Here is a 15,907-nt window from a genome sequence, read left to right as displayed (position 1 = left end):
AGCATCGTCATACAGCCCATCGCGGAAACTCTAATCTAAGAGGCTTTCATTGCCTCGGAACATTCATAGACATTCGTGGCGATATCAAGCACGGCTCCAAGCACGGCTCCAAGCACGTCTAAATCACATCAAAAAAAGCTCATTGTCAGCACTCCATATGACGGTGGAGTGCGTGGCCGCGTGGACAGTGCAGCCGGCGCGTGATGCACTTGGCGCCGGCGTTCGGTGACGATGCGCGAAATGTGTCACTACGATGACAAAAAAATCGGCGCGCACTGCGCTTGGCATCGCATTCTCGAGTGACGTCGCACGAAACTGCTAGCCGCTGTTCCGAGCAATCCTTGGCAGTGAGGGGGGGGGGGGGGTGGCGAGCGAGTTTGACTCTGTTGTCCGCTGCCGATGCCTAAAATGCCCGTACGTGGTTTAGACGAGCTAGCGAGTGATGTGCTTCATTCTTTGCGAAGAAGCACGTCGCCAAGAGTGCGCTTGCGCGCCGTCGTTCCTGCCCGCAGTCTCGCTGTCAGCGGAGGTAGGGCTAAAACCGACTCTGATGGCGCGCCACGCTCGTAGACCGCACGCCCGCTCGTAGTAATCTGATCGTGCATCCGGTGCGGCCACTCGTACTAATCAGATCGTGCCGCCGCTCACAGCTTCGTTGCTTACGCAAAAAGCACGTCGCCACAAGTGCACTAGCGCATCGTTCCTGCCCGCAGTCGCGCTGTCGGTGGAGTTAGGGCTAAAGGCGACTCCGATGACGCGCCGCGCTCGTAAACCGCATGCCCGCTCGTAGTAACGTGATCGCGCATCTGTTTACTGCTCGTAACTAAAGCGTAATTATATCTTAAGTGATAATCGAGCCGTGAACACGTCACCAAGTAGCGATTTTCGAGAGCCATGTCCTCGCGATGCAGAAGCAGCAGACGATCTCCCGGAGCGAGCATCGGGCCAATGGTGAGGCGAGCTGAGGCAACACGGCGGCCACAGCCAATCAAGGGCCTCAAAACGACCTTCAAACATTTGCTTTTTGTGCGCTTGTTGTTAAAGGGAGGAGCCATCTGAGGCGGGAAAGTTAAACATGGAGAAATGTTCTTTCCTATGAGCCCAAGAAGCCGGCTCCCAACGCAAGAATCGCGATATCGCGAAGCTATAATTTTTTTTAAATCGCTGTTTTTTTGCCATTTCCAGAAAAAGTTTTGCTACCTAGGTGGGTGAAACAAATTTTCTGAAGCACTTCTGCGCGGTTTTCAGTGCAGATATTTTGGAACCAGATAGAAAAAGGGTTCCAGAAACTGAAAACTTGAGTTTCAATAAATCGATTTTTTTTTGCCATTTTCCACGATCCCAACGCCGCATCCCCCCTTAAAGAATAGCGCCGAATCATCCATATTAAAGATGTCATCAGGTGCGTAGTCTTCCAAGATGTCCTTCAGCTGACCATTTTATTGCTGCTCCGTGCCATCCGCGTCAGCAGCAGCACTTTCTCCCGAAACAGTCCTCGTGGTAATGCCGTGCCTCGCCTTAAATCTGGCCAGCCAGCCATTGCTGCACACGAAGTTGTCATGGTTGAGCTGCGAGGCAAAAACCAGGGCCTTCTCCACGAGCAGGGGTCCGCTGATAGGCAGATTTTTTGATTGTGCAGCTTTTAGCCACTTCATCAGCGCCTCCTCTACATCCGAAAACGCCGAACCGCGTAGCCGGCACCTTTTCGCAGTTTCAGCAACACTGCCGAGCAACTTGTCTCTGGAATCCCAGATTCCACACACCGTGGTTAACGGCAGCTCCTTTTCACGAGCCAGCGCCGATTTTTTTTGTGCCACTTTCATTAGCACGAATTACCGTATTTACTCGATTCTACCGCGCCCTCGATTGTAACGCGCACCCGATTTCCACCACGAAAAAAAAAAAAAAAACATAAGACATCGATTGCAACGCGCACCCAATTTTCTCGCTGGCCCGCACGATCACACCACTCGAAAAAACGACTCCTTTCGGGAGCGTCTTCCATTTAAATATGAGGTACGGGCGAAGCTTGTGCCCATCTGACGTGTAACAGAGCATTGCCGTCACTGTAGTTTTACCGTGGACCGATGTCAGCACGCGAACTTGCTTCGCCCCCTTCTCGACGGTTGTGATGCCAGGCATGTCGAAGTAAAGAGGCGTCTGATCGGCATTCCCGATTTGCCCTAGAAGGTAGCCGTTTTTGCGCCGCAAGTTTAGGACGAACCTCTGAAAACAGTGAAGCTTTTCATCGTACTCCTCCGCAAAACTTTTCGCAAATGCATGTTCCCCTTCGGAGGGAAAAGCCTTTCCTCTTCATAAAGTTAGTTAGCCAGCACCTGCTCGCTTTAAACTGGCTCCACATTAGACCTTTTTCTAAGACTAATTGCATAGCCCGCACTTGGAGCAGTTCTGTCGTCACAGGCCGCTGTGCCGCTCGCTGCTCAAGCACATACTTGCCGAGCAGCTCTTCAATTTGCGGAAACCGACCCTGCTGTGGTCCACTGAAGCCTTTGCGTGAAGCTTTGCAGTTGACAATCTTCTGCTTTTGTTTCCGCCGGTCCCGCATGCACGTTTCGGGAACTCCGAGTGATCGCGATGCGGCCCGATTTCTGTCCGTTTCTGCACATGCGATGAGTTTTCTTTTAAAAGTGGCATCGTGGTGCACTCGAGTTTTTGTAGTTGGCCCTTCCACGCCGTCGATGCTAATGCACTACTAGACAACGAACTCCTCAGCACACGTACGAAGTGCCGCACATGGGGAACACATAGGCAGAAATGGCCGACGCGCCATGCCAACGCACGTAAGGGGCGGCCATTTTGGATTTGCAGATGGCAATAGATTGACCGCAATTTTTTTGTTGGTACTCGATTCTAACGCGCATGCGATTTATGAACTCGCTTAACCGGAAAAAAGATGCGCGTTAGGTTCGAGTAATTACGGTATGTCCATTTTCTCCTCTATTTTCAGCACTCGATGCTTTTGTCCCAGCTTCGGCATGACGCAAGTATGAAGCAGCACAAGCACACATACACAACACGGGAAAAACGACGCGAGAGCTGTACGGCACGGATCAACCAGAGAACACCTATGCACGGCGCCAAAGGAGGCAAAGCAAGCGCACACTGTTTTTACGTGTTTGTGCAAAGCACCATCGCGTGGACAACACCAGAAGCCTAACCGGCCGAGTGCTTCTTGTTGCAGAAAAATCCAAGAGATGGCGCTCACCAACACAGCCACCATTATGATCAACACAAACAAGCGAGGCGTGTTTCAATCTCTGGGGCTTGCTGTTCTGTCGGGACGCCCAGTGGGGGACAACATGCCACGGCGAGTGCGCAACGAAAATTGGAAAAACTACTTATTAACCGATACATACGCGATAAGCTGGTAGGGCTTATGCGGATACAAAATGCATTATGTTCAATGACCGCCGAGTCGGGGATTTGACTTCACTACTTTTAAAACAAAACTACTGTTTACGTGGGTACAGTTTAACGAGCTTTCACTGTATTTGAAAACTTGTGTTTAGTTTCCGGGCGTGCAAAGATCACTTCGCTTGCTGGACAGGCGCCGTTTGCAAGGAGTGCGCTTTTCAAACACGGTGAAGTAATAGCTGGGGCATTTGTTAATTTGCACTCATATCTGTACCTCTGATTATGTTTCGTGTCTCGTTTTTCTTTAAACAGCGCATTAAGTGTCAAGCGGTAAACGTTGTTAGTTCTCTCTCGTCCTGTGTACCGTAATTACTCTAATCTAACGCGCACCTTTTTTCCGGTTAAGCGAGTTCATAAATCGCATGCGCGTTAGAATTGAGTACGAAAAAAACATAAATACGTTCATTCTATTGCCATCGGCATTTTCAAAATGACCGCCCCCTACGTGCGTCAGCATGGCGCTTCGGCCATTTCTGCCTGTGTTTCCCATGTGTGGTACTTCGTATGTGTACTGAGGAGTTCGTCATCTTGTAGTGCATTAGCATCGACGGCATGGAAGGGCCGACTCCAAAAACTCGAGTGCACCACGATGCCGCTTTTAAAAGAAAAGTCGCGTATGCAAAAACGGACGGAAATCGGGCCGCATCGCGGTCGTTCGGAGTTCCAGAAACGTGCGTGCGGGACTGGTGGAAACAAAAGCAGAAAATTGTCGACAGCAAAGCTTCACGCAAAGGCTTCAGTGGACCACAGCAGGGTCAGTTTCCGCAAATTGAAGAGCTGCTCGGCGAGTATGTGCTTGAGCAGCGAGCGGCACAGCGGCCCGTGACGACAACTGTTCCAAGTGCGGGCTATGCAGTTAGCCTTAGAAAAAGGGCTAATGCGTAGCCAGTTTAAAGCGAGCAGGTGCTGGCTAACTAACCTTATGAAGAGGAAAAGCTTTTCCCTCTGAAGGCTAACAGGCATATGCCAAAAGTTGCCGGAGGAGTACGAAGAAAAGCTTCAGTTTTCAGAGGTTCGTCCTAAACTTGCGGCCCAACAACGGCTCCCTGCTTGGGCAAATCGAGAATGCCGATCAGACACCTCCTTACTTCGACATGCCTGGCACCACAACCGTCGAGAAGAAGGGGGCGAAGCAAGCTCGCGTGCTGACATCGGTCCACGGTGAAACTACAGTGACGGCAATGCTCTGTTACACGTCAGACGGGCACAAGCTTCCCCCCTTCCTCATATTTAAATGGAAGACGCTCCCGAAAGGAGTCGTTTTTTCGAGTGGTGTGGTCATACGGGCCAATGAGAAAATTGGGTGCGCGTTACAATCAAGGGCACGGTAGAATCGAGTAAATACGGTATGTTGTTTTCGTGCGTCATTTTGTGCGTGAGCAGCATGCTGCAGGTTTCAATCTGCTTGCCGTTCTGAGAGCTACATTCTAAGTTCTTGCTATCGCATTCATTACTTGGCCCTTGCGGCGAAGCTGTGAACCGTGTCGTCACAACCAAAGGGACGTCAGATTAGGCGCTGATGGAAACTCTTCAAGACTACGGTGACGATGAATCTTCGGAAGTCGATTCGTCACGTGCTTCTGTCTTGCGCTGTGCTGCGAGTTTACAGGCTGGTAGCTTTTGCTATTAGCCGATTAGTTCTGGCAACATGACGGCACGTTGAATGCAAAGCAATGAATGCGTGAGCAAAAAAAATTAATGTTATAAGAAGTAGAGCTGGCAGCCACTTTTGGATCCGATATCGCGGAACTTCTACAAAATGCTGGTGTGAGCACATAAAACCGCTCCAGGGATAAGTGCTCTTTTCACACAGTCTCTTCGCATTGAAAGCGCACTGATTTACTCGCCAAGATAGCAAGCGCGCCAGCAATGTAGGTGATGATCCGCTGCAGGTAAGCTCTCGGGGCCTCTATTTTTCTATGTCGAACTTTTTATATATCGAACTAATTGGCGATCCTCTTCGTGTCGACTGTGGATGAGAGCCTGGCTTAATACAGGCCTGACTCTGGTCTGAGCCTGACCCGAGCCCGATGCTCAAGGACACGAGCATGCCCATGCAGTGCTCTAGTCATCTCCCACAAAGGTCTCGACTGCAGTGAGTATTAAGGTTACCACAATGTTTATTCTAAAGACAAAATTTCAAATAAATGGTATGTGAATCTAGAAGTCTGCTCTGAAACTAACTTGCATAGCTCCAAAACACACCTTTTGGTGTTCCAAAGCTGCTTCTAAACTCCCCTTTTCTGGCTTGAAAGTTGCTCTAAAGTTGCAATATTCTTGTTGCCTGAGTTACTCTACAAGAATGAAGCCCGTTTTCATCCGTGCGATAAGTTTGAAATCTCATTTTTTGTCTGTTGTGCACTATCGGCACAAGTATTGAACGTTGTTGATTATTGTACCAGGCTGCCTGTCACCGACGTCGACCGAGCTGGCCATCAAAACAGCTGGAGTATTTCAACCGATGAATCGTGTACAGCTTCTACGCTGTCATATGCCGGGTCTGCTTCTGATGCACCTGAGCCATCATCTCACTTTTCCCTAATTATTTTGCGTTTCTTCCTGAATTTATGAGCGCTGCCTAAATTTCTCTATGCCTTCGCCAGAATCAGTTTCAAAACGTGGTCGAGAGTAAAGGCCTAGTTCACTCCTGATGGCTACAGCACACTTCGTCTAGCTCGCCTGGCGCCAAGCCAGTGTGCTGCTGGTGCGTGCAGAATTAATCGAGGATAAAAAAAAAAAAAGCCTGCCCTGATTTCTTGCCAGCTGTTGTGGGTCGAGATTTTTCGATCATAATATATTGAGAACACAGCAATACGGTGGCAAGGTCAACTTGCTGTTTTGTGTGCACTGCAGCAGTTGGTGCAGGAGGCTTGGCGAATAGTAAAGCACGACTGATGCTAGTACGCTTACACAGTGGAAGCTTTCTTTAGTGTGGATTTTCTGCATGAATTCTGAGGGGACGGAAACAAGCACATACATTGAAATAGTTAAGAAAAGCTGCGATTTTTCAGATGCTATCAAGGTGGCTGACAAACAGAACATAGAGCAGCAACAGCACAACACTAAATATGCCTATATTTTGTGCACGCATTATGAAAAATTTTGCTCGATGTCACATAAAATTCTGTTGGCTAAAGTACTGGTCTAAGGCACATAAAAACTGGCAAGGTTGTGCATCAGCAGTGGCATTATCCAAAAATATTATTTTCAAAAATAATATTTTCATGATTTTTGGTCTCAAAAAACCCACTTCCTACCTGTAAGAAACTGCCTGTTCATGTGTGGCTAGTGACTGTAATGCTTTTTAGTTGTCAGAGAATACAGTAGGAACTGGGTGATAGAAACCTCAAGAGGGAGCGAAAATACTCATATTTTCAATAAACTACCTCAATTTATTTTCAAACCACAATATACAGTAGAACCTTGTTGATACATTCTTGCTTAATACGATTTTCTGACTGCTACGCTTGAAATCTCGAAAAACTGTGAATGCCGCCATAGAGCTATGTGTTAAGACGTTCTGCTTAATGCGTTCCTGGAAGATACGATTATTTGGCAGCAACGTTTGCATTGTGGCAAACTGCGGTTATATGATATGTTCCGCGGGCAAAAACTTTCATTCAGGTGTGCAAAAAAAAAAAACGCTCTCGCGTGCTTCTAAACTAAGTGATAGCAGTTTCTTTGCTCGTCCCGCACACTGTTTTGTTCAGACCCATGGCTACAACAGCAGGGCGAACACTACGGAGCTAACAATGTGGCACAAAGAATGCATGCGCTGTCACCTCCAGTTCCCCACGCTTTGGCACAAGACAAACGTGTTGTCTCCGCTACACAATGCGCCGCATATATTTCTCATTTTTGCTACATCTGTCTCCTCTCCCAACTTTCTCTCATGCGCAGCTGGATTCTGTCATGTTCTGCCTTGGGAACGGGACGCGAACGGGATTCACCTCTCTTTACTAATTGTCCCCCTGTCATCAGTGAGTAATGCGTGCTGCGCTCTGTTATCTGGGTGTCTGCAACTCTGCAAAGTGATCTCCACCAGAAAAGGTTATCGCCCAACAAGATTGTCGTCAGTGATTGCTGCTACTTCAAGGAGAAAAAAGAAAGGCACATGCAGTCCGGGCGCTGTGCGAAGCTGCTTAGTAGTTTGCGTTACGAGACAGCTGTGCCTAGTGTGGTGTCCACGAAGCGAAAGCTCTTGACACTACTTGGCACACTGTGACGAGTGAAACGGTTATTGTTTCGGAAAGTGCGCTTTTCCACAGCAGCTTGCATTGGAGGATACAGAGTGCAGCAAAGACGACCCAGTAGTGTGCGCGTCTTACATCAATGACGACATCGATAAGGAGTTCTCTTTTACTGGCATGATGTACACTTCGCTGAGTTCATCTCGATAGACGAGATTGTCGGGGAGGAGGTGGAGGATCAGGCACCGAAAGACAGCGGCGAGAACGAAAGCATGCGCTGACCTGCTAACTTCGCCGAACCCCTTGCTGGACTCGAAGCTTTATAAAACTTCTTTTGCACAAAAAAATGAGGAAAATGCAGGCAAGTGTCTAAGATGTGTGCTGAAGGAGCTTTTCTTGTCGAAGGGTGAGAGGCAGCAGCAGGAAATCAGTACGTCTTTTGAGAAATGAATGTTTTTTGCCCTTACACCACTATATAGACTTTTCAGCCTCAAGTTTTGCTGGATTTAGATTGCATGTTATCCCGAATCGTACGTTTATCTTCCACAGTTTATTCAGAAACATATCAACGAGGTTCTACTGTATGCCTAAAACATTCATTTTCATCTAGATAACTTGCGTCTTTTTGGGACACCCTCAAACAGACCAGTGAGAAACGGCGCAGGCAGCTACGGCAAATGTTCCCGTCGAACCTTCGCGTGAGGCCAACTAAAACGCAAGTTTGCTCCACTATGGTTATAAACAACAATATCTCAAGCGGCCTAGACGTCTTGTCAGGCGTACCACGGGAAACCGTCTTAGCACCAATTCTATTTGGTATATACATTAATGACATTTCCTTTTGCATCGACTTATCCATTTAACTAAGGCTTTCCGCAGATGACTGTGTCGTGTACACGACAGTAAGTCAAACTGTGGACTAATAACAATACTTTATTCTTGCATGTGTTCAGGTTAATCTTAATCACTAGCTACAAAAAATTCAGGCATCATTCTGCTCTCAAGGGGGAATGACAATTAACACAAGAAAAACTGTAGACATAAATTTTACAACAAAAAGCCTCTTAATTTTTAATATAAATTAGGTAATTTGGAAATCGCCAAAAGTAATCCTGTAATATACTTGAGAGTTACATTAATATCCAAGCTAAGTTGGGAACAACACATAGCGGCTATGTGTTCGAAAATGCAAAGCCCGAGATTAAAGGGACCTTGAAACGGTTTTGACGATATTTTACAAACACATTGGGCCGGTAGACCAAGTCCCAAGGGAAATTGAGAGATCGATTTGAGCTCTCTGCTCTACAATGCTTTAAAGCTACAAATGTGAAAAATCGTTTAAGGGACCCTTTAAACTAACTGCGTGTAAGACACTAACTAAGTAGACTTGCACTAGAATATGCCGACATAGCTTGGAGTCCAAATCGCAAATTTCTCATCAAAAACATTGAGTGAGTCTGAAATGTAGCAGTCTGATTTGTGTTTTCAAGTTATTCCAGGCATAGTAGTGTTACCGCTCTGCGTAAAAAAGCTGAACTGTGTTGTCTTGATCGATGCAGAATAACTTCCAAACTCACATTTTCGTATCACTTTTATCATGAGCATTATAAAATATCCAGAGCAGAACATCTCCTTGAACCACTTAGACACTCCTCAAGAACTAACTATGACAGGCCAACAAGGCTGCCTAAAAGTCATAACGACATTCATAGAAACTGTTTTTTCATCATCAATAGCATGCCGGAATAGTCTACCATCATCTGCTGTGAACTGTGAAACAGCAACATGTTTTCCTCAAGAAATCAGCAATATTTTTTCTTCTAGTTAGTGTGTTACATTTTTGCATTGTACTTGCATGTGATCTAAACGCTGTATTTTTTAATTGCATGCTAACAATGTTGCAATGGGGGCTAACGTCTTCATGCTTGCGATGTGCTGCAGGGTAAGGGAAACAAAGGCCAGGCCTGCACGGTATAGGCGCAGCACAGTCGCAGTGAAAGCTCGAAGAGGGGCCTTTCAGTGCCTTTTCAAAACACTCATTGGGTAACTACTGCAAGCACACTTGCTTGGTACCCATTAGGGCATTAATAATAAACTTTTAGTTAATTTTTCGTCGTTTTTCTGAGAACCGTGGTATCTGCTAAACACTTGCAAGGAATCCCGTGCCAATTGTCCATGCAGTGGCTGACGACAATGAGGAATCATGGCTGAAGTGGTTATGCGCCACAGTTGATAGGGGAACATTGGACTGCCCACTCATTAGACTATTCGCATTGTGTGATGACTGGTTGTTCTTTCGCTGTTGTAAAACGCTTTATAAGTCATATTAACACGATTGCTTTCCTGGCATCAAGCCTGCCTAAGGCAAGTTTGACAACAAGTCACAAGCACCGTTGTAGCTCAGTGGTAGAATACTGGGCTGGCACCCAGGGGACTCTGGTTCGAGCCACGCTGTATCATTGGGGCTAGGTCAAGCCTGCCTAAGGCAAGTTTGACAACAAGTTACAAGCACCGGCGTAACTCAGTGGTAGAATATTGGGCTTGCGGACCCGGGTTCAAGCCCCGCTGTGTCATTAGTGCAAGGTTTTTTTTTTCTAATTTCGCCTGATGTGGTTACGAACATTGGCGGCGGATAACAAGAACTGCGTGTGACCCGAAAAGTGATATCATAACAGCTTTTGCTGTAAAAAATGCCCTCACCTCCTCGTAGCAAATCGTGAGGAAATGTGAATGCGTTTCTTGCGCCGAGAGAGGGTACTAATGCCGTAAGACATTCGCCTTCACCTACTTCTGCCATCGCCTTGAGAGGCGCCCAGCCAGCGAACAGTCGAGAGGGAGGAGCGAGCGGACTGGAGAGCGAGGCGCCAGCGTTCTCAGCTCTGCGTTGGAATTTTACAGCGGCGTCTGGAGCACACATTTCTGGATGTTCTCAAGAGGCGCTCAGCGGGCAAACGATCGAGAGTGAGGCATGAGTAGACGGGAAAGTGGGGCGCAGAGAGAAGAGAGAGCGAACGGCGATTGAAGGAGCGCGGAAGCACTGCACCTACTTTCTTCTACACTATCACACCACAGGCTATTGCACTACTGGCTCTGGTTGCTAGGGGCGAGGATAAGTGTGCACGCCCACAGCTGTTGCTATGGGAGAGGGAGTGAGAGGGGGCTCTGCCGCGGACAACCCCGGATGCCATACAGCCTGACAAGAAATGCTTTCGCATTAAAGAAAGAAAAAAAAACGGCAGACGGTACTTTGTGTCCTCTCTGTTGTTTTTTTTCTCACCCTGCAGAAAATCACAAGCATGTAGTACAGTTATCTCTCATCAATTCAAACTCAAAGGGATCTGTGAATTTTGCTTGAATTATATGGCTCTGGGCAAGGTGACACATTGATTTTATTTTATCTAAATATTTTAAACCCTAACTGCACCCATTGAACAGAAAGCAGATATGTAAGGTCCACAAGTCTATTGGCCATTTATTACTGATCAGACCTTTTAAAGAAATCGTGAATTGCTAACTGCTTCTTTGCTATATGCACCTTCAGCACAAAGCTATTTCTACACCAGTTGAGAAGCATCAAGCTTTACCATGTGTCTGCTTCATTTATAACATTTGCTTACGAGTAAAACCTTTTTTCTTGGGGGCCTGAGACGCTTATTTCTCATCTCTAGACTGTTTGGATTATATAAGCACTCAAATGTTTGAATAATAGTAGGAAAGTGGCAGATGTTTTGCAGTGTGGAACTGCAAAAAGTATAAATTAACTGAATGATGTAGTAGGAACGACAAAAGTAGAAAAAGTAGAAATTCATAGTTTGGATTATCGCATGTCTGCTGTATCTTTGAAACTTGAAACTGTTGTTAACTCTTCCAGAAAGCCTTATTTTTTATGGCACCCAAAGTTACTGATGTTAACGTTTATGGTGTCAAATCGTACAGCTAGGAGTTATCTTTCAAACAGGGTCAGATTGAACCCACAAATTTATTAACAATAGTACGAAGAAAATCGTCAAAAAAAACACATTATAAACATGAACAAAGAAATTTCATTGAACCATCACCATTGGTCTGAACAAGCTATGCATAAAAAGAAATAGAAATATAAATTTTAAGCGCTAGGAGCTCACACAATTATCCTGTAAATATAAGCGCTGTAAATGCAAAAGTTTTTGTGTCTATAAAATAACATCACACATAGTGACTTTCATGCCACCAAGCGAAGCAGTTTCGCGATGCAGTAAAACACAGGTTTGCTACACATGTTTCACAGAAAACATTTGCTTTCTGTTGAACGTTTCTTTGTTCATAACATAATTTACAGTTCCTCATTTTTTTTTTCTTTGGCTGGTGCCGTTAGCCCTAAGAAGCGTTTCATGTAGGAGCATCAAGATGGACTGTAGGACCTCCAAGAACTGTCTCTCTCGCTGTACGTCGGCTTCTGAAAAGTATGCTTCCAAGCATATTTATTTTCTCTTTTGCATAGGTCTCCGATAACTTGAACAGTAAAAAACAAAAATCTGAAGCGCCACACAGCACTGCATAACGTGGCTCCAAGGTTCACTCCCAGCTGCCTCCGCGCATGAAACTGCACTCCCTGCGCTGCCGCCGGCAAGTAGTCCCGCCTGAAAAAAGTGGATGCCCTGCAGATAAGAGGTGTAACCCTCGGAACACTTCGGGTCGACTTACACCAACGTGCGCCGACAATAACGTGTCTCGAGCACAAAGCTAAAGTCGCCTGTGGATGACCACTGATGTTTCGAGGCAGTTTGATGAACTCTCGTTGTCCGCACTGAAATCAAAAGTCTCGATGTCATCTTCTGAGCCTGTGCTGTTGTCATTTGAATATTTCAGCCCAGATGCATGAGAATCCTCCGAAATTTGCCGTTTTCGTGAAGCGGTCACACGCGACGTCGACCCCATTATTAAAATTATGCACGCTCACTCGTGCGCATGGAAAGGCCCTTTAACTCTTTCCTTACCATAGAAAACTGGCCTTTTCAATGTGTGTCTACATGATATTTTTTTTATCAGAAACTGTTGTGTGTACAATGGGTTATTCTATATTAAAATGTAGCCCATTCACGTGTTTTTCTAATGCAATAAAATTCATAGTAAACAACCTAATATTGTTTCATAATTTATTTCTGAAATTCGAGAAAAACTGAAGAAAGTGTACAAGAGAAGATATAAAATTGCTGTTATACATTACAGCATTTAGATTAAAACAAAACTGAATTATACAAATCGTAGCTTATAATATCAGGAGTAATATTTCCAAATTTGAACATTCTAGGATAAAAAGTATATTTTTAGCGGGCTCTCATCTTAGCGCCCATGACGCATGTGCCACTTGGAGAAGCAGTTGCGCGTGGTGGTAAAGCAGAGATGTGCTTCACAGGTGCTGCAAAGAACATTTGTTTTTACTTCCTTCTTAGTGTTCTCTTAGCACAACTTGCAGTTTCTTTGGCTGTCAACCTTTTCCAGCTTGTGCCGAATCCAGTCGGGTGGCAGATAAGAAACTCTGACAGGTTGATCATTTAGGTTCAAAATTTCCTGGATGAGCATCTCTTGGAAAGAAAGCTAATCAAATCAGGAACTCAAATTTAGCTCAGGATTGTCGGGATGCTGTTTGCAATGCTCTTGAAAAAGAATAAAGGAATAAAGGAATAAAGGTACACAGGCTATGTCGATACAATGAAAGAACAGCGTTTTCCACCATCACACGCATTTCCGAAGGACATTGTCTATGTCAATTATCTGGCCAGATTTGTCTACCCCCAACTTGCCTGCATTGTAGTCATGCACTAACGAGGGCTTCCTTATTGTTTTCTCAGTCCATTGGTTCCCCACTTTCATTGGTTCCCCACTTTTTGACGCCTTTTTACTGAAATGTGTTCATTCGCTGTGTGAATTAAACTCATTAGATTTACTGCCTTGCGGTCTTTCCACTGGAGAAACAAGATGTTTCCATCCCTGACCCACCGAATGTCCCCCCGCTCAGCCTTCCTTTCCCATTTTGTTTCTTTCAGATCACCAGGGAAGCCTCGGCGATCTTTTCTTGTCAATCCACATGCCAGCGTTTTGCATTGCAAGAGATGTTCAAATAGGTGCTTTGAGGTATAAAAATTGTCCATGTAAATTTTGTACCCTTGTTCCAAGTATTTTTCACAAAGTTTACTGACAACATCAAAAGCCAACCCATGTGGTCCTGGTGTCTCCCTCTTACTTGTGTAGACAAAGAACTGTGATGTGTACCCTGTTTCAGATTCAGCTAAAACCCACAATTTGTAACCACACTTTGTCACCTTATCATGAATATATTGCCTAATTCCCGATCTTGCTTTCGATTTCACCATCTTTTCATCTACTGCAATGGCTTCCTGTGGCTGGAAAAATCGGGCCGACACCTCATTGATATGTTGAAGCAGTGACCACACCTTCCGCAGTTTTTCGGCTGATGCAGTACTCTTATCCTCCGGATCAGAGATGTGCAAGAAAGCGAGGAGAGAAAAGAAACGCTTTCTACTCATGATTTGCGCGCGAAGGAGACCACCGTATATTGACCCAGTGTTCCAGTGCATATGAAGGCGTGGCACTTGCACGATACCCATGTAAATGAGGAGTGCAATGAACCGCAACATCTCCGGCGGCGCGACATCAAGCCAAGAGCCGTCTGCTTCTGCGTGTGTAGCTGGGTTTTTCGAAAACTTTCATCCAAGCGTACTTGTTGGTGTATTGACCGACAGTTGAGGCCAATTCAGCAGTGAAAAACATCATAAACATGTCCAGTGTGCGGATAAAACTTCGCGTCTCGCTCGGGCACGTCACTTCCAGATGTATGCCAAGTGTTTAGGTAAGAACTTGACTCTGCATGCTGCATTCGGCAGAATATCGCCTCTATAGATAGTTGACACCCTAGTAAGAAAAAGTAAACAAGTGCCATCACTTACAAAACACGCTCACGTTATAAAAACAACATCGACATCTGAACCTACGCTTACTTTGACACACGGGTTGAAGATCCGGGCTGTGGAGATGAATCATCGCTGTCTGAGTCGAAATCTGATGATCCAACTTCTACAGAGTCCTCACTACAGCTCAAATCAAGATCATGAGCAGTAGAGGCAGCGAAATCGGCTTTCTGAAGTTTCTTCTTCAGCAGCGGGCGATGCGCTTTCGGAGCAATGTTGCGAAACACGGTGCTACCTCCTCCGTTGTCGTTTCTTTTTGCGCGGGAGCTCCCACTGATAGAGCGAAACAAAAAAGAAGTGTATAGTAGTTCTTGTATTTCTGGCCAGATGGCGCTAAAAGTCCGTGAGCGCGCATTTGTTTTTGGCGGGGCTTTTAAAACCATCGATCCATAGTGATCGATGCTCTATGGGACGGTAAGGAAAGAGTTAAAATCACCCCATGGTAAAAGAAGAGAAACACAAAAGTGAAACTGATTAAATACTTTTCTTTTATGCAGCACTAGGGGTCCAAAAGTGTTGGAAACAGGGCAAATATACAAGTTGTAAACTTCGTAAACATACTATCGATGGGTATAGGCACGGTGACGAAAATGTTAACATGCCATCCCGCATTGGATCTGTTTCTTTGGATTGTTTAGACTCAATCTTAACCATTTTATGTACTACCACTTTTGTTTAGGTCGATAAAAGAACAAGAATGTGGAATTATTTTGTGGCTTAATGTACTGCTGCGTTAGCCGTTGCTTACCTGTGGACTGTGTGTCTGATCGTGTCAGCAACCAAGGTTTTGTGCACAGTGGTTGGGTCAACAACATCGTTTCCAATCTGCTTGCACACTTGCCTTCAGAATTATGTTGTTTGTTGCTATCTGTGATCGCTTTATATTTTTTGTCTGCGGGGTTTGTGGAAAGCAGCATCACTTTGTCTGTGTTGGACACAATGTAAGTTGCATCATTGCCATACACAATCTTGCCAATAATAACCAGTTCATAGTGGCAAGAATGCTGTGATCAGCAATAATGCTTCATTAAATCATGCAAGTTTAAAGGGGCCCAGCAACACTTTTTGAAGTAGCCATGAAATGAATTCACCAAAAGAACTTATTGTCTCATGAATTCACCACTGATTGGTAGAATCTGTCCAGTACGAGCACAGTTACAACGGTTTGTCGCACGCTGCAGTTGCATTGTCGCTTCTCTCGTTCTGAAGAAAGCGCTGGAAAATAAGCAGGTATGCATGGCAAGGAGGAAGTACATACGTCACGCGTGCCTTGTGACCTCAATCACTTTCTCATTTTGTTTTTTGATTACACAG

The 15,907-nt window shown here is 45.5% G+C and overlaps 1 protein-coding gene across 6 annotated transcripts in view; it reads left to right on the top strand.

Annotated features, from left to right (window-relative positions):
- Positions 1-15,907, top strand: part of bbc (choline/ethanolaminephosphotransferase 1 bbc) — a 178,108-nt gene that overhangs the window by 62,245 nt on the left and 99,956 nt on the right. The gene's annotated exons all lie outside the window — the stretch shown is intronic.

Source organism: Rhipicephalus microplus, chromosome 2, assembly GCF_043290135.1.
Source record: "Rhipicephalus microplus isolate Deutch F79 chromosome 2, USDA_Rmic, whole genome shotgun sequence".
In the NCBI taxonomy this organism is placed as follows: domain Eukaryota; kingdom Metazoa; phylum Arthropoda; class Arachnida; order Ixodida; family Ixodidae; genus Rhipicephalus; species Rhipicephalus microplus.
Note: the sequence above shows the minus strand (reverse complement) of the source record. Positions and strands in the feature narration are given on the sequence as shown.